We start from the raw sequence: 20,566 nt of genomic DNA, 5'->3' as shown, positions 1-20,566 counted from the left end.
ATACTATGAGGATCTCGCATGTACTATATCTGAAAATTATTTTCGATTTGTAGCGTATGACTTCAACTTCATTATCCTGAAGGTGGACAGTGGAAAGATGGCGGTGGCTGATTCTAGAGCATGCATATGCGGTGTGTGTAGCGGGTTTGCTAGACCAGCTGGTGCTCTTGGCTCGCCGGTGGGCGGTTTGATGAGGCCACTAGATTAGATGGTGTGTGTTGATGCGAGGTCAGGGCACATCATCAAGCTTGTAGGTGTAGTGACAATGATTGTCAGGTAGGTGCTATGGGTTGATCCATGTATTTATTTTGTCGGGTCCTGTTGAACAATATGATTGTGCGCATGCTGGATGCAAAGGTCAGGAGTATACCTCTTTTTTTGGAAAAATAACTTCACTACCTGCAAATTTTGATGAATATTTATTTTTATGAAACATCAGTGAAAAGTAGTGCATCATGAGTAAAGAATGGTGAAGTTTATATGAGTCTTGATGATTTTTTCACTGAATTTCTTGTTTATTCTACAGAGTTATGATGATGAACCTTTTTTCAATCTTTGATGTTATTATCATGAAACAATCTTTGTTCAATCTAATGAATTATTATGATGAACCATTATTGAAATATTAATGAAATTATTAGGATGAACCTTTGGTTAATCTATGCAATTGTTATCATGAAATTGTATATCCATATGTCAAGAATTGATGCAGATGTTATGTGAATCTTTGCAGGACCGATAAATATGTCTAGATTTGGGGGGGGGGGGTGAATAGAATACTAATCACAATAATCGACGCTTTTCCCAAGTTTTAATTTCTTGGCAGATTTAGGCATATAACACCATAGAAATGCGACACGCAATTGCAAAGTAAAGAGATGGAGTTGATAGAATCACAAACACAATTGGCTCGGTGAACATTTTTTCCGTGTTTCGAATAGTTGGTGTTATCTTACATCCAAGTTGATAGAGGCTTTGATCTACAAAGGATCTAAGATCACAATTATACTGGTTGTCAAATTCCATGAAGGAATAAGGTCCACAAAGGACTCACCCACGAAGGGTCCACAGAGGAGTAACAAAACTTATTACCACCATGGTGTACACCCAGGAATGACTACCCACACTAGGGTAAATCTTTACGAAGTAGGTGATCTCCGAGCCCTTCCTAACTTCTTGGGTTCCTCACAATCTTAAAGATTTCAAAGCAACACCTAGACGATCTAGGACGCACACGCCATGATCCCCACTCACTATGGCCTTGCTACCCGAGCAACCAAGGATCCACGTCCTACCGCACCAGCGAACAAACCCACCATCGGTAGAACTCCGTGTTGGAAATATGCCCTAGAGGCAATAATAAATTAATTATTATTATATTTCCTTGTTCATGATAATCGTTTATTATCCATGCTAGAATTGTATTGATAGGAAACTCAGATACATGTGTGGATACATAGACAACACCATGTCCCTATTAAGCCTCTAGTTGACTAGCTCGTTAATCAATAGATGGTCACGGTTTCCTGACCATGGACATTGGATGTCGTTGATAACGGGATCACATCATTAGGAGAATGATGTGATGGACAAGACCCAATCCTAAGCCTAGCACAAGATCATGTAGTTCGTATGCTAAAGTTTTTCTAATGTCAAGTATCATTTCCTTAGACCATGAGATTGTGCAACTCTCGGATATCGCAGGAGTGCTTTGGGTGTGCCAAACGTCACAGCGTAACTGGGTGGCTATAAAGGTACACTACAGGTATCTCTGAAAGTGTTTGTTGGGTTGGCGCGAATCGAGACTGGGATTTGTCACTCCGTGTGACGGAGAGGTATCTCTGGGCCCACTCGGTAGGACATCATCATAATGTGCACAATGTGATCAAGGAGTTGATCACGGGATGATGTGTTACGGAACGAGTAAAGAGACTTGCCGGTAACGAGATTGAACAAGGTATCGGGATACCACGATCGAATCTCGGGCAAGTATCGTACCGATAGACAAAGGGAATTGTATACGGGATTGATTAAGTCCTTGACATCGTGGTTCATCCGATGAGATCATCGTGGAACATGTGGGAACCAACATGGGTATCCAGATCCCGCTGTTGGTTATTGACCGGAGAACGTCTCGGTCATGTCTGCATGGTTCCCGAACCCGTAGGGTCTACACACTTAAGGTTCGGTGACGCTAGGGTTGTAGGGATATGTATATGCAGTAACCCGAATGTTGTTCGGAGTCCCGGATGAGATCCCGGACGTCACGAGGAGTTCCGGAATGGTCCGTAGGTAAAGAATTATATATAGGAAGTGTTATTTCGGCCATCGGGACAAGTTTCGGGGTCACCGATATTGTACCGGGACCACCAGAAGGGTCCCGGGGGTCCGCCGGGTGGGGCCACCTGCCCCGGGGGGGCACATGGGCTGTAGGGGGTGCGCCTTGGCCTATATGGGCCAAGGGCACCAGCCCCAAGGGGCCCATGCGCCAAGAGATAAAAAGGGGAAGAGTCCCAAAGGGGGAAGGCGCCCCCTAGGTGCCTTGGGGAGGAGGGATTCCTCCCTTGGCCGCCGCCCCCTAGGAGATTGGATCTCCTAGGGCCGGCGCCCCCCTAGGCTCCCTATATATAGTGGGGAAAGGAGGGCCTCTCAACCTACGCCTTTGGTGCCTCCCTCTCCCTCTCCAACACCTCCTCCTCCTTCGTAGTGCTTGGCGAAGCCCTGCCGGAGTACTGCAGCTCCACCACCACCATGCCGTCGTGCTGCTATTGGAGCCATCTTCCTCAACCTCTCCTTCCCCCTTGCTGGATCAAGAAGGAGGAGACGTCGCTGCTCCATACATGTGTTGAACGCGGAGGTGCCGTCCGTTCGGCGCTAGGATCATCAGTGATTTGGATCACGACGAGTACGACTCCATCAACCCCGTTCTCTTGAACGCTTCCGCGCGCGATCTACAAGGGTATGTAGATCCACTCCTCCCTCGTTGCTATATGACTCCATAGATTGATCTTGGTGACATGTAGGAAAATTTTGAATTATTGCTACGTTCCCCATCAGTGGCATCATGAGCTAGGTCTATGCGTAGTTTCTATGCACGAGTAGAACACAAAGTAGTTGTGGGCGTTGATTTTGTTCAATATGCTTACCATTACTAGTCCAATCTTGATTCGGCGGCATTGTGGGATGAAGCGGCCCGGACCGACCTTACACGTACTCTTATGTGAGACTGGTTCCACCGACTGACATGCACTAGTTGCATAAGGTGGCTAGCGGGTGTCTGTCTCTCCCACTTTAGTCGGATCGGATTCGATGAAAAGGGTCCTTATGAAGGGTAAATAGCAATTGGCATATCACGTTGTGGTTTTGCGTAGGTAAGAAACGTTCTTGCTAGAAACCCATAGCAGCCACGTAAAACATGCAAACAACAATTAGAGGACGTCTAACTTGTTTTTGCAGGGTATGCTATGTGATGTGATATGGCCAAAAGGATGTGATGAATGATATATGTGATGTATGAGATTGATTATGTTCTTGTAATAGGAATCACGACTTGCATGTCGATGAGTATGACAACCGGCAGGAGCCATAGGAGTTGTCTTTATTTATTTATGACCTGCGTGTCAACATAAACGTCATGTAATTACTTTACTTTATTGCTAACCGTTAGCTGTAGTAGTAGAAGTAATAGTTGATGAGACAACTTCATGAAGACACGATGATAGAGATCATGATGATGGAGATCATGGTGTCATGCCGGTGACGATGATGATCATGGAGCCCCGAAGATGGAGATCAAGAGGAGCAAAGTGATGATGGCCATATCATGTCACTATTTGATTGCATGTGATGTTTATCATGTTTATGCATCTTGTTTACTTAGAACGACGGTAGTAAATAAGATGATCCCTCATAATAATTTCAAGAAAGTGTTCCCCTCACTGTGCACCGTTGCGACAGTTCGTTGTTTCGAAGCACCACGTGATGATCGGGTGTTAGATTCTAACGTTCACATACAACGGGTGTAAGACAGATTTACACACGCGAAACACTTAGGTTGACTTGACGAGCCTAGCATGTACAGACATGGTCTCAGAACACAAGAGACCGAAAGGTCGAGCATGAGTCGTATGGTAGATATGATCAACATGAAGATGCTCACCGATGATGACTAGTCCGTCTCACGTGATGATCGGATACGGCCTAGTTGACTCGGATCATGTAATCACTTAGATGACTAGAGGGATGTCTATCTGAGTGGGAGTTCACAAGATGAACTTAATTATCCTGAACATAGTCAAAAGGTCTTCGCAAATTATGTCGTAGCTCGCGCTTCAGTTCTACTGTTTAGATATGTTCCTAGAGAAAATTTAGTTGAAAGTTGATAGTAGTAATTATGCGGACTAGGTCCGTAAACTGAGGTTTGTCCTCATTGCTTCATAGAAGGCTTATGTCCTTAATGCATCGCTCAGTGTGCTGAACCTCGAACGTTGTCTGTGGATGTTGCGAACATCTGACATACACATTTTGATAACTACGTGATAGTTCAGTTAAACGGTTTAGAGTTGAGGCACCGAAGACGTTTTGAAACATCGCGAAACATATGAGATGTTTCGAGGGCTGAAATTGGGATTTCAGGCTCGTGCCCACGTCAAGAGGTATAAGACCTCCGACGATTTTCTTAGCCTGCAAACTAAGGGAGAACAGCTCAATTGTTGAGTTTGTGCTCAGATTGTCTGAGTACAACAATCGCTTGAATCAAGTGGGAGTTGATCTTCCAAATGAAATAGTGATAGTTCTCTGAAGTCATTACCACCAAGCTGCTAGAGCTTCGTGATGAACTATAATATATCAGGGACATATATGATGATCCTTGAGATATTCGCGATGTTTGACACTGCAAAAAGTAGAAATCAAGAAGGAGCATCAATTGTTGATGGTTGGTGAAACCACTAGTTTCAAGAAGGGCAAAGGCAAGAAGGGATACTTCATGAAACGGCAAATCAGCTGCTGTTCTAGTGAAGAAACCCAAGGTTGAACCCAAACCCGAGACTAAGTGCTTCTGTAATAAAGGGAAGAGCCACTGGAGCAGAATTACCCTAGATACTTGGTAGATAAGAAGGCTGGCAAGGTCGATAGAAGTATATTGGATGTATTATGTTAATGTGTACTTTACTAGTACTCCTAGTAGCACCAGGGTATTAGATACCGGTTCGGTTGCTAAGTGTTAGTAACTCGAAATAAAATCTACAGAATAAACGAAGACTAGCTAAAGGTGAGATGACGATATGTGTTGGAAGTATTTCCAAGGTTGATATGATCAAGCATCGCACGCTCCCTCTACCATCGAGATTGGTATTAAAACCTAAATAATTGTTATTTGGTGTTTGCGTTGAGCATAGACATGATTGGATTATGTCTATCGCGATATGGTTATTCATTTAAGGAGAATAATGGTTACTCTGTTTATTTGAATAATACCTTCAATGGTCTTACGCCTAAAATGAATGGTTTATTGAATCTCGATCGTGGTGATACACATGTTCATGCCAAAAGATATAGGATAGTAATGATAGTACCACCTACTTGTGGCACTGCCACTTAAGTCATATCGGTATAAAACGCATGAAGAAGCTCCATGTTGATGGATCTTTGGGCTCACTTGTTTTGAAAGGTTTGAGACATGCGAACCATGTCTATTGGTGTGTATGCATGAAGAAACTCCATGCAAATGGACCGTTTGGACTCACTTGATTTTGAATCACTTGAGACATGCAAATCATACCACATGGGCAAGATGACTGAAAGCCTCGTTTTCAGTAAAATGGAACTAGAAAGCAACTTGTTGGAAGTAATACATTTTGATGTGTGCAATCCAATGAGTGCTGAGGCATGTAGTGGATACCGTTATGTTCTTACTTCACACAGATGATTTGAGAAGATGTTGAGTATATTTACTTGATGAATCACGAGTCTGAATTATTGAAAGGTTCAAGTAATTTCAGGGTGAAGTTGAAAGATCGTCGTGACAAGAGGATAACATATCTATGATATGATCATAGAGATGAATATCTGAATTATGAGTTTGGCACAGAATTAAGACATTGTGGAAATTGTTTCACAACTAATACAGTCTGGAACACCATAGTGTGATGGTGTGTCCGAACATCATAACTGCACCCTATTGGATATGATGCAAACCATGATGTCTCTTATCGAATTACCACGGTAGTTTATGGGTTAGGCATTAGAGACAACCGCATTCACTTTGAATAGGGCACCACGTAATTCCGATGAGATGACACCATATGAACTATGGTTTAGAGAAACCTAAGCTGTCATTTCTTAAAAGTTTGGGGCTGCGACGCTTATGTGAAAAAGTTTCAGGATGATAAGCTCGAACCCAAAGCGGATAAATGCATCTTCATAGGTGTGACGCCCCCGATTTAATCGTACACTAATCATACACGCAAACGTGTACGATCAAGATCAGGGACTCACGGGAAGATATCACAACACAACTCTACAAATAAAATAAGTCATACAAGCATCATATTACAAGCCAGGGGCCTCGAGGGCTCGAATACAAGAGCTCGATCATAGACGAGTCAGCGGAAGCAACAATATCTGAGTACAGACATAAGTTAAACAAGTTTGCCTTAAGAAGGCTAGCACAAACTGGGATACAGATCGAAAGAGGCACAGGCCTCCTGCCTGGGATCCTCCTAAACTACTCCTGGTCGTCGTCAGCGGGCTGCACGTAGTAGTAGGCACCTCCCGAGTAGTAGTAGTCGTCGTCGAAGGTGGCGTCTGGCTCCTGGACTCCAACATCTGGTTGCGACAACCAGGTAGAAGGGATAGGGGGAAAAGAGGGAGAAAGCAACCGTGAGTACTCATCCAAAGTACTCGCAAGCAAGGAGCTACACTACATATGCATGGGTATATATGTAAAGGGCCATATCAGTGGACTGAACTGCAGAATGCCAGAATAAGAGGGGGATAGCTAATCCTGTTCGAAGACTACGCTTCTGGCAGCCTCCGTCTTGCAGCATGTAGAAGAGAGTAGACTGAAGTCCTCCAAGTATCATCGCATAGCATAATCCTAACCGATGATCCTCCCCTCGTCGCCCTGTGAGAGAGCGACCACCGGTTGTATCTGGCACTTGGAAGGGTGTGTTTTATTAAGTATCCAGTTCTAGTTGTCATAAGGTCAAGGTACAACTCCAAGTCGTCCTGTTACCGAAGATCACGCTATTCGAATAGATTAACTTCCCTGCAGGGGTGCACCACATACCCCAACACGCTCGATCCCATTTGGCCGGACACACTTTCCTGGGTCATGCCCGGCCTCGGAAAGATCAACACGTCGCAGCCCCACCTAGGCACAACAGAGAGGTCAGCACGCCGGTCTAAACTATGCGCACAGGGGTCTGGGCCCATCGCCCTTAGCACACCTGCACGTTGCGTACGCGGCGAAAGCAGACCTAGCCTAGTGGCGTTCCAGTCCAATCCGGCGCGCGCCACTCAGTCGCTGACGTCACGAAGGCTTCGGCTGATACCACGACGCCGGGATACCCATAACTACTCCCGCGTAGATGGTTAGTGCGTATAGACCAAATGGCCAGACTCAGATCAAATACCCAGATCTCGTTAAGCGTGTTAAGTATCCGCGAACGCCGACCAGGGCCAGCCACCTCTCTCCTAGGTGGTCTCAACCTGCCTTGTCACTCCGCCACAAAGTAACAGCCGGGGGCCGTCGGGAACCCAGGCCCACCTCTACCGGGATGGAGCCACCTGCCCCTTCAGCCCCATCTCCGAACAGTATCATAAGTAATGTAACTGTGTAAAGTATATATTATATCCCGTGATCACCTCCCGAAGTGATCACGGCCCAGTAGTATAGCATGGCAGACGGACAAGAGTGTAGGGCCACTGATGGAACACTAGCATCCTATACTAAGCAGTAGGATAGCAGGTAATGGTAACAACAGTAGTAGCAAGGACAGGCTATGCATCAGGATAGGAATATAACGGAAAGCAGTAACATGCTACACTACTCTAATGCAAGCAGTATAGAGAAGAGTAGGCGATATCTGGTGATCAAAGGGGGGGGCTTGCCTGGTTGCTCAGACAAGAGAGAGGGGTCGTCAACTCCGTAGTCGATCGGGGTACCAGCAGCAGCGTCAGTCTCGTAGTCTACCGGAAAGAAGTAACGGAGGGGGAACAAAATAAATAACAGAGCAATCAAATGTAACACAAAGCAAGACGCGGCAATACGTTGCTAGGGGTGACCTAACGCAGGGATAGGTGATATCGGCGAAGGGGGGAAACATCGGGAAAGTATCCCCGGGGTTCCGCGTTTTCGGACAGATGAACGGAGGTGAAATGTTGCAGGTTCACTATGCTAGGGACGCGTGGCGGACGAACGGGCTGCGTATCCGAATTCGTCTCATCGTTCTGAGCAACTTTCATGTTGAAAATAATTTAATCCGAGTTACGGATTAAAAATATGATTTTCTAAAGATTTTATTTATTTCCGAAATTTAATTAATTATTTAATTAATTCAAAAATAGATTTATGCCATCAGCATGATGTCATGCTGACATCAGCAGTCAACGGGGTTGACTGGGTTCAAACTGACGCGTGGGTCCAGTGGGACCACCTGTCATACTCTGTTAGGTTAATTAGGGTTTAGTTAAACTAATTACTGTTTAATTAAGCTAACAGGTTAATTAGATTAATTAATTAAGGGTTAATTAACTTAATTAATTTAGTTAATTAATTAATTAATTAAATTTATTTATTTATTTATTTTATTTTTTTTAAATCGTTGGAGGCAGGGCCCCACATGTCATTGGCACAGGGAGCCATAGCGGGTGTGTGTGGGGGGGGGGCTCACGGGCGCAGGCGCAGCCCGTATGGGCGCTGCGGGCGCGACCGGCAGGCACCAACTGGGGCCGGCGACCAACGAGAGCACGAGAAGAGGGAGGTCGGTCCTGGGGTGGCAGGGTGGGCGCGGGTCGGCAGTGAGGGGAGCCGCAGCGAGGGGGCGGCACACAGGGGGACGGGAGGTGCAGCAGTAGCTGCGGTCGGCGCGAGCGCGCGACTATGGGCACGCGAGGCGAGCGCAAGGAGGGGGAGGCGGTGCGGTGCAGTGACCGTGGTGCCGTTCGGCGATCCCGTCAATGCGACGGAACGGACGACGGTGACGGGGAGAGAAGAGGAGGCCGGGGGCCTCACCGAGGGAGCGTAGGGGACGAGGCAGCGGGGTTGAGGAGGAGGACGGGGATGAGCGTCGTGGAAGAGGCAGTCCGGCGAGGAGGGGCTTGACGAATCCGGCGAGGAAGCTCCGGCGAGGTGGTCCGGCGAGGCAGCAAGGGCGGCGGGGTGACGGCGCCGGCCACGGCGTCGAGAGGCGGGGGCGAAGCCGGGCTGGGCGCGCGTGCTCGACGGGATGGACCCGGGAGCGGCAGCACGCTAGGCCGTTATGGGCGAGGCCAGCACAGGCCTGCCGGAGCAGCGAACGGCGGCGGGCGCGGTCGTGGAGGCGGAGGGCGACGCGGGCGGCACGGCGAGGGGCGACGACGGGATCGGGGCGCCCCCGATCCAGATCTCGCGGGAGGGGGGGGGAGTGGGAATCACGGGTGAGAGTGGGGAGATCGTGGGGGTGGTTGGGCTCGGGTCTGAGGCGACTCGCCTCTCTCCTCGGTGTGCAGCGGCGCGAGAGGGAGAGTGAGGAGAATCGGGGGAGTGAGTGGGCAATGGGGTTAGGGTTTCGGGTGGGAGGCCTAGTAGGCCAGGGGCGTGGGTGGACGGTTGGGCCGGCCAGGCAGCCTGGTGGCCGGCTGGGCCGAAGCCCAGCGAGGGAGGGGGGGTTGTTCTCCTTTTTTTTATTTTGTTTTCTGTTTTTATCTTTTCTTTTATTTATTTTCTTGTACTGTTTTATTTCTAGTTTCTTTTATTTTTAGATTTATAAAAATTATAACTAGTACCTAAATTTGTATTTATAAACAATCTACTGTTAGATTAAATCTTGACCCATAATAAAATAGTTTTAATATTTTTATAAAATTCAATAGGCATTTGTTTAATTGTTTTCACTACTGTTTTAATTATTTTTGAGCCCTTAAACATTTTATCAAGGTTTGGTTTCTCCACCAAAATTATCTATGCAATAATTGGTTCACCCCGAACATTTTTGTTTCGATGTTTGAAAACTTTTATTGTATGCCATATTTGGAATTTGAATTTTGAACCGGTTTTTGAACTAACGAGGGATTAGCAGAAGTAACTGAGATGACGTGGCATCATTAGCGGAGGTTCACTGTAGCTTAATTATCCGGGCGTCACAATTCTCCTCCACTACAAGAAATCTCGTCCCGAGATTTAAGAGGGGAGTAAGGGGAAAGTTCTGGTTACGATATGTTAACGGATCTTCTCGAAGAAGTTAATCCCTTCCGTTGATGTCTTCAATTCTTTATTCCAATGCATCATGATGAAGTTGTCGTCCTTTCTTCGGGGAACTCCATCGTACTTACGGATAGGTAAGGGGCAGCCCTACCAGGATAGGATGTTATAAGGGAGAATCATCTAGGGGTATCCCAAGAATGAACATATGATTATCTCTCGAGTTGAACAAATGAAACACATCGAGAGCAAAGTAAGACGGTGCAATAAGAAGTTTCAAGCGGATAGGCAATCGTTCATTGCCTGAAACAGAGTGTGAAAGGGGTTCAGAGTAACATGAATAATTATTACCAGAATAGATCACTAGCTAGGAACGTGGCTTATGAATTGCATACAAAGCCACGCGCGAGGGACAACTTTGAAAACAAGGAGAGTCAGGTTTCGATCCTGTGGGACTGGTGGGTTATGGGCCCACCATGTGGGTTAAAAGTAGGAAGGGCGGTAACGTCTTGCACGATCGTGTAAGCAAGGCATGTCAGAGCTTAGCCTGTCAGTTATGTTGGCAACATCGTTGGTACCAAGGGCGAGGGACGAAGAGAACCTTTTTCCTGCTCGTTGAACGAGACGGACCAATAGGAAAAGTTTTCGTCCATCGGTGGCTACCGGAATGTCATCAACAATAGTAACAGGGTCTTGCTGACAGAACTGTACACCGAGGGGTTTACGTAAGTAGGAGAATATTACTGCTTAGATCATATAGATCACAAGAAAGGTTAAACAGCCCAATGGAAAGGAAAATGTGATCATCGAATTAAACAACAATGGAAAGGATAATGTGTTTAAACACATATTTCAGGGGTATAACCTTCCCAAGGACAAGCAGTGCATGATATCTATGACAGGATAGAAAGTAGAAAACCATTTAGGTAATGGGGGAGGAATTTCATGACATTACCCATACAACGATGTTTGGATAATTGAGCAGGAAAAATTTAGCATTGGGCTTCAAATGCTCTTGTGGAAAATCGGAGTACCATAGACATGCTTCGAGATAGCATTGGCATGGTCTCCAGGTGAAGATCAGACTTTGGATACAAAGGATCCACCGAAAACAACTTATAGAATAAGTTTTACAATTTCGTCATGGCAGAATGGTTAACCTTGCTAAAAGGGAAGTTATAACAATAGGGCCTACCGCCAGGTGTGCTAGGCATGACATTACCTTACCGGGTCATATAAAAGACCAGTGTTATAACTCTTGGGAATATGTCCCAACCATCAGATCTGACCGAGATTCAGATCTGATCAGTGTTAGGAAACCTCAGACTCGGAATGCCTGAGAAAAGGTGCGACACAAATTGACGAGATGACATTGTAAGATTCTTGGGACATGAACTATGGAAGTGAGTTCATCCTTAAACCAATAAGAGGAAGAGGGGGTGGCTGATGGACTCAGCGACAATTCCTCGAGATTTCCAAAAGACGGATTCCCACCATTATGAGAACAAGGAGATAACATTTGTCGGATCAAATGATATATTGATGTATGCTTGAGGAAAACATACACAATTAAACTTTGGTTGAAAGGTGCACGCGAGATATGGGCTTAGGTAGCATGATCAACGTTAAAATGGTGGTTCAACAACCAATAGTCTAAGAACGAACTATCGACCATCAACTTCAAAGCAATAGGGTTGTTAGAAGTACAAAATCCACGCAGTACCGTTCACTTGTTGGAATCCCGGTTGGAATCAACACGAGGACCAAGAAAGAATGGTGATGGTGAGAAGTATCATGATACCAAGAATTCTTAAGAGGTGGTGAAATTCTCACAACATTCTTGACATAAAAGATGGTAATACTCCAAGGTAAAGGAGAACAAATGCTGGATAGCAAGGATCTCAAGGTATAACACAAAACACGAACAAGTTTGTGTTGAACGGAAGGCAATCGAGTGGTCGATGATAACACAAATCATCAAGGGCAAGGATGGTATTTCTCATCAGGAATTCAATTGATATCCTTGAGGAGCTCGAAATGTTGATGATGATCATGACAATTTCTGTCAAGAGGTTTCATGGAGATGTAATCGGTCGGCGATGACATCAAGTCAAACGAATGATGAAGCGAAAGGTTATTGGAACCATGGGTGCGACACAAACTTGAAATCAAGTTTGTTGTTTGAGGTGAAACAATAAGACAAGAAAGATCAACGTAGGCTTAGCCCATCGTCGAAATTGTGCTCCGGAAAAAAGGGACCAGGTAGCACAGTTAAAATTTGGCACGATAATAATATAGCCGAGTAGGCTCGGAATGACGTGATCGAGTTCAGACTCGTAAGTAATGAAGGTTACCAAGAGTTTTTGAATCGTAGTGCGGACTCAATTCAGTTGTCGGTGTCCTTGAGGGGTTCTAACAACTGAGAACCCGTTGGAAAAATGGAATCGGCAAGAATATTAGTTGATGAAGAACTCATAAGAAGTTATGTATCCCGTGGTATCCTTGAGATACCAGGGGGTAATACTCGACGACAGATCAAAGTAGAGGTTGGACTGGGGTATTGCTCTATAGAAGACAGGTGCTTAAACTTGCACGAGAAATGGTATTTAAAGGAGATCATGGTCGGAACCACGATTGCCAAAGGACAGATCCCAGATATAAGCTGAACTTATACCAAGGGAGTAATTAATTTAAGAGAAGCTTTAATGATAAGATCTACATCGCGTCCATGGGCATGAACACAAAGCTCAAGGTCGACTCCCACTTCTTCAATGCATAACCTTACATTTACCTCCCCTTTTCGAAGTTGTAGTGCTGAAAAGTTATCTGACGAAGCATCAGCAGGGTATAACCCGCATAACTTTTGAGGTCACACAAATTAAGGAAGGCATAGGTTCAACCCGTCAGGGTATCGTGGAAACATATACCGCAAGCTTTGAGAGTAAATATTACCAGCTCGAAAGCAGAGCATGGTTGGCAAAAGGAGAGGATACAAATTACCAAAGGCATTATGTATCGGAGAAAGAACTCACAAGGTGATTAATTATGAAGGACATTGTCGGATAATAATCCAACAGTGGATATGGTGATCCACAATGGAGCTGATGTGAGTATCGATACCCAATCAGAGGAAGAAAGAATGCAAATGCATCGTTTTATAGAACATCTGAATAATTCAACGTTTAAATAACAAAGGATTTATGATTTTCAAATCAAGGGATCAGGAGCAAACGCTCTGATCAAGGACAGACAAGTTGAATAGACTTAGGGGTACAATCGATGGCAATCTGATTGGCCGAGGACCAGCTCACGTTTTAAATGACATCTGAGCTGGAAGGATGAATTCTATGACCTGAGTGAGGATTGCGAGCATTCGCAACATATTGAGTCAATGGACTCAAATGATATTGACAAAGGTTGCCAATAAGATTACTATACTTATGGGATTAACCATAATGCAAGCAAGAAAGAATTTCAGGAGCAATAGGTTGCTGAGGATCTTCGGAAGACCGAATGGTATTTCGAAGAATTTTGTGAACTGCATGAATATCTGGGGATGAGCGGATACTCGATAAATGCGAGTAATTATCCGTAGTGGTATGCATGTGGCAAAGAACTACAAGGCAGTAGGCACAAAGTATTCTCGGGGTATCTTATAATAACAAGATCGACTGGGAATAAAAGTAAGCACGACAGGTCTAAATTCTTGTCCATAGGGATATTTCGGTGGTAGGGAATTACAAAAGCAACGGCATAAGGTTTCGGGAGAACATCAGAGAGTATTGTCAGAATCTTCTGTTGAAACAGTCGATCATCTGGCCTGAATGGGGCTCTCCGGGAGGAAGTATTTTCGAGAACCTAAAGTTAGATTTTAGTCAAATCATTTAACCCGAATAGAAGAGAGATCAGAGTCCCAGAGTAAGGATCGAGGAGTAAAAGATCCTAATACCACCCAGATGGCGACGTGGGCCCATGGGCCGCACAGCCATGTTAGAAAAACAGTTTTCATTGACTAGACTCAACTTCGGCCAAGGAGTTGGAAAGGGGATTCCTACAGGCAGTCGGCTCTGATACCAACTTGTGACGCCCCCGATTTAATCGTACACTAATCATACATGCAAACGTGTACGATCAAGATCAGGGACTCACGGGAAGATATCACAACACAACTCTACAAATAAAATAAGTCATACAAGCATCATATTACAAGCCAGGGGCCTCGAGGGCTCGAATACAAGAGCTCGATCATAGACGAGTCAGCGGAAGCAACAATATCTGAGTACAGACATAAGTTAAACAAGTTTGCCTTAAGAAGGCTAGCACAAACTGGGATACAGATCGAAAGAGGCGCAGGCCTCCTGCCTGGGATCCTCCTAAACTACTCCTGGTCGCCGTCAGCGGGCTGCACATAGTAGTAGGCACCTCCCGAGTAGTAGTAGTCGTCGTCGAAGGTGGCGTCTGGCTCCTGGACTCCAACATCTGGTTGCGACAACCAGGTAGAAGGGATAGGGGGAAAAGAGGGAGAAAGCAACCGTGAGTACTCATCCAAAGTACTCGCAAGCAAGGAGCTATACTACATATGCATGGGTATCAAATGAAATAAGGGTATCATATGTGGACTGAACTGCAGAATGCCAGAATAAGAGGGGGATAACTAATCCTTTCGAAGACTACGCTTCTGGCAGCCTCCGTCTTGCAACATGTAGCAGAGAGTAGACTGAAGACCTCCAAGTAGCATCGCATAGCATAATCCTAACCGATGATCCTCCCCTCGTCGCCCTGTGAGAGAGCAATCACCGGTTGTATCTGGCACTTGGAAGGGTGTGTTTTATTAAGTATCCAGTTCTAGTTGTCATAAGGTCAAGGTACAACTCCAAGTCGTCCTGTTACCGAAGATCACGGCTATTCGAATAGATAAACTTCCCTGCAGGGGTGCACCACATACCCCAACACGCTTGATCCCATTTGGCCGGCCACACTTTCCTGGGTCATGCCCGGCCTCGAAAGATCAACACGTCGCAGCCCCACCTAGGCACAACAGAGAGGTCAGCACGCCGGTCTAAACCTATGCGCACAGGGGTCTGGGCCCATCGCCCTTAGCACACCTGCACGTTGCGTACGCGGCCGAAAGCAGACCTAGCCTAGTGGCGTTCCAGTCCAATCCGGCGCGCGCCACTCAGTCGCTGACGTCACGAAGGCTTCGGCTGATACCACGACGCCGGGATACCCATAACTACTCCCGCGTAGATGGTTAGTGCGTATAGACCAAATGGCCAGACTCAGATCAAATACCCAGATCTCGTTAAGCATGTTAAGTATCCGCGAACGCCGACCAGGGCCAGGCCCACCTCTCTCCTAGGTGGTCTGAACCTGCCCTGTCGCTCCGCCACAAGGTAACAGTCGGGGGCCGTCGGGAACCCAGGCCCACCTCTACCGGGATGGAGCCACCTGCCCCTTCAGCCCCCATCTCCGAACAGTATCATAAGTAAGGTAACTGTGAAAAGTATATAGTATATGCCCGTGATCACCTCCCGAAGTGATCACGGCCCAGTAGTATAGCATGGCAGACGGACAAGAGTGTAGGGCCACTGATGGAACACTAGCATCCTATACTAAGCAGTAGGATAGCAGGTAAAGGTAACAACAGTAGTAGCAAGGACAGGCTATGCATCAGGATAGGAATAACGGAAAGCAGTAACATGCTACACCACTCTAATGCAAGCAGTATAGAGAAAAGAGTAGGCGATATCTGGTGATCAAAGGGGGGGCTTGCCTGGTTGCTCAGACAAGGAGGGGTCGTCAACATCGTAGTCGATCGGGGTACCAGCAGCAGCGTCAGTCTCGTAGTCTACCGGAAAGAAGTAACGGCGGGGGAACAAAATAAATAACAGAGCAATCAAATGTAACACAAAGCAAGACGCGGCAATACGTTGCTAGGGGTGACCTAATGCAGGGATAGGTGATATCGGCGAAGGGGGGAAACATCCGGGAAAGTATCCCCGGGGTTCCGCGTTTTCGGACAAATGAACCGGAGGTGAAATGTTGCAGGTTCACTATGCTAGGGACGCGTGGTGGACGAACGGGCTGCGTATCCGAATTTGTCTCATCGTTCTGAGCAACTTTCATGTTGAAAATAATTTAATCCGAGTTACGGATTAAAAAATATGATTTTCTAAAGATTTTATTAATTTTTGAAATTTAATTAATTATTTAATTCATTCAAAAATAGATTTATGACATCAGCATGATGTCATGCTGACATTAGCAGTCAACGGGAGTTGACTGGGTCAAACTGACGCGTGGGTCCAGTGGGACCCACCTGTCATACTCTGTTAGGTTAATTAGGGTTTAGTTAAACTAATTACTGTTTAATTAAGCTAACAGGTTAATTAGATTAATTAATTAGGGTTAATTAACTTAATTAATTTAGTTAATTAATTAATTAATTAAATTTATTTATTTATTTTTTTTTAAATCGTTCTGGAGGCAGGGCCCCACATGTCATTGGCACAGGGAGCCATAGCGGGTGTGTGTGGGGGGGGGGGCTCACGGGCGCAGGCGCAGCCCGTATGGGCGCTGCGGGCGCGAGCGGCAGGGGCAACCCAACTGGGGCGCCGGCGACCACGGAAGAGCACCGAGGAAGAGGGAGGTCGGTGCCCTGGGGTGGCCAGGGTGGGCGCGGGTCGGCAGTGAGGGGAGCCGCAGCGAGGGGGCGCGGCACACAGGGGGACGGGGAGGTGCAGCAGTAGCTGCGGTCGGCGCGAGCGCGCGACCATGGGCGCGCGAGCGAGCGCAAGGAGGGGGAGGCGGTGCGGTGCAGTGACCGTGGTGCCGTTCGGCGATCCCGTCAATGCGACGGAACGGACGACGGTGACGGGGAGAGAAGAGGAGGCCGGGGGCCTCACCGAGGGAGCGTAGGGGACGAGGCAGCGGGGTTGAGGAGGAGGACGGGGATGAGCGTCGTGGAAGAGGCAGTCCGGCGAGGAGGGGCTTGACGAATCCGGCGAGGAAGCTCCGGCGAGGTGGTCCGGCGAGGCAGCAAGGGCGGCGGGGTGACGGCGCCGGCCACGGCGTCGAGAGGCGGGGGCGAAGCCGGGCTGGGCGCGCGTGCTCGACGGGATGGACCCGGGAGCGGCAGCACGCTAGGCCGTTATGGGCGAGGCCAGCACAGGCCTGCCGGAGCAGCGAACGGCGGCGGGCGCGGTCGTGGAGGCGGAGGGCGACGCGGGCGGCACGGCGAGGGGCGACGACGGGATCGGGGCGCCCCCGATCCAGATCTCGCGGGAGGGGGGGGGAGTGGGAATCACGGGTGAGAGTGGGGAGATCGTGGGGGTGGTTGGGCTCGGGTCTGAGGCGACTCGCCTCTGTCCTCGGTGTGCAGCGGCGCGAGAGGGAGAGTGAGGAGAATCGGGGGAGTGAGTGGGCAATGGGGTTAGGGTTTCGGGTGGGAGGCCTAGTAGGCCAGGGGCGTGGGTGGACGGTTGGGCCGGCCAGGCAGCCTGGTGGCCGGCTGGGCCGAAGCCCAGCGAGGGAGGGGGGGTTGTTCTCCTTTTTTTATTTTGTTTTCTGTTTTTATCTTTTCTTTTATTTATTTTCTTGTACTGTTTTATTTCTAGTTTCTTTTATTTTTAGATTTATAAAAATTATAACTAGTACCTAAATTTGTATTTATAAACAATCTACTGTTAGATTAAATCTTGACCCATAATAAAATAGTTTTAATATTTTTATAAAATTCAATAGGCATTTGTTTAATTGTTTTCACTACTGTTTTAATTATTTTAGAGCCCTTAAACATTTTATCAAGGTTTGGTTTCTCCACCAAAATTATCTATGCAATAATTGGTTCACCCCGAACATTTTTGTTTCGATGTTTGAAAACTTTTATTGTATGCCATATTTGGAATTTGAATTTTGAACCGGTTTTTGAACTAACGAGGGATTAGCAGCAGTAACTGAGGTGACGTGGCATCATTAGCGGAGGTTCACTGTAGCTTAATTATCCGGGCGTCACAATAGGACACCCAAAACAGTTGGGTATACCTCCCGTCTCAGATCCGAAAGCAATAAGGGATTGTTTCGAGAATCGGGTCCTTTCTCGAGAAAAAGTTTCTCTCGAAAGAATTGAGTGGGAGGATGGTGGAGACTTGATGAGGTTATTGAACCGTCTCTTCAACTAGTGTGTGGCAGGGCACAGGAAGTTGTTCCTGTGGCACCTACACCAATTGAAGTGGAAGCTTATGATAGTGATCATGAAACTTCAGATCAAGTCACTACCAAACCTCGTGGGATGATAAGGATGCGTACTACTTCAGAGTGGTACGTAATCCTGTCTTGAAAGTCATGTTGCTAGACAACAATGAACCTACGAGTTATGGAGAAGCGATGGTGGGCCCGGATTCCGGTAAATGGCTCGAGGCCATATAATCCGAGAGAGGATCCATATATGAAAACAAAGTGTAGACTTTGAAAGAACTACTTGATGGTCGTAAGGCTGTTAGGTACATATGGATTTTAAAAGGAAGACGGACAATGATGGTATGTATCACCATTAAAGAAAGCTCGACTTGTCGTTAAGATGTTTTCCGACAAGTTCAAGGAGTTGACTACGATGAGACTTTCTCACTCGTAGCGATGCTAAGAGTCTGTTGGAATTATATTAGCGATTACTGCATTATTTGTGAAATCTTGCAGATAGGATGTCAAAACATTGTTTCCTCGATGTTTTTTTGAGGAAAGGTTGTATGTGATACAAACCGGAAGGTTTTGTCAATCCTGAAAGATGTTGATAAGTATGCAAAGCTCCAGCAATCCTTCTAGGGACTGGAGTAAGCGTCTCGGAGTTGGAATGTATGCTTTGATGATGATCAAAGATTTTGGGTTTATACAAAGTTTATGAGAAACTTGTATTTCCAAAGAAGTGAGTGGGAGCACTATAGAATTTCTGATGAATATATGTTGTTAACATATTGTTGATCGGAAATGATGTAAAATTTCTGGAAAGCATGCAGAGTTATTTGAAAAGTGTTTTTCAATGGAAAACCTGGATTAGGCTACTTGAGTATTGAGCATTAAGATCTATAAGGATAGATCAAACGCTTAATAGTACTTTCAAATGAATACAAACTGTGACAAAATTTTGAAGGAGTTCAAAATGGATCGGCAAAGAAGGAGTTCTTGGCTGTGTTATAAGGTGTGAACATTGAGTAAGACTCGAAACCTGACCGCGGCAGAATAGAGAGAAAGGACGAAGGTCGTCCCCTATGCTTAAGACGTAGGCTCTACAGTATGCCATGCTGAGTACCGCACCTGAAGTGTGCCTTGCCATGAGTCAGTCAAGGGGTACAAGAGTGATCCAAGAATGGATCATAGGACAGCAGTCAAAGTTATCCTTAGTAACTAGTGGACTAAGAAATTTTCTCGATTATGGAAGTGGTAAAAGAGTTCGTCGTAAAGGGTTACGCCGATGCAAACTTTGACACTAATCCAGATTATTCTAAGTAGTAAACTGGATTCGTATAGTAGAACAGTTATTTGGAATAGCTCCAAATAGAACGTGGTAGCTGCATCTAGGAGATGACAAAGAGATATGTAAAGCACACACGGATCTAAAAGATTCAGACCCGTTGACTATAACATCTCTCACAAGCATAACATGATCAAACCCAGAACTCATCGAGTGTTAATCACATGGTAGTGTGAACTAGATTATTGACTCTAGTAAACTCTTTGGGTGTTAGTCACATGGGGATGTGACCTTGAGTGTTAATCACATATCGATGTGAACTGGATTATTGACTCCAGTGCAAGTGGGAGACTGTTGGAAATATGCCCTAGAGGCAATAATAAATTAATTATTATTATATTTCCTTGTTCATGATAATCGTTTATTATCCATGCTAGAATTGTATTGATAGGAAACTCAGATACATGTGTGGATACATAGACAACACCATGTCCCTAGTAAGCCTCTAGTTGACTAGCTCGTTAATCAATAGATGGTCACGGTTTCCTGACCATGGACATTGGATGTCATTGATAACGGGATCACATCATTAGGAGAATGATGTGATGGACAAGACCCAATCCTAAGCCTAGCACAAGATCATGTAGTTCGTATGCTAAAGCTTTTCTAATGTCAAGTATCATTTCCTTAGACCA

This window comes from Triticum urartu, chromosome 5 (genome assembly GCF_003073215.2).
Source record: "Triticum urartu cultivar G1812 chromosome 5, Tu2.1, whole genome shotgun sequence".
Classification (NCBI taxonomy): Eukaryota; Viridiplantae; Streptophyta; class Magnoliopsida; order Poales; family Poaceae; genus Triticum; species Triticum urartu.
The sequence above is the reverse complement of the archived record's forward strand: the minus strand, read 5'-3'. Positions refer to the sequence as shown.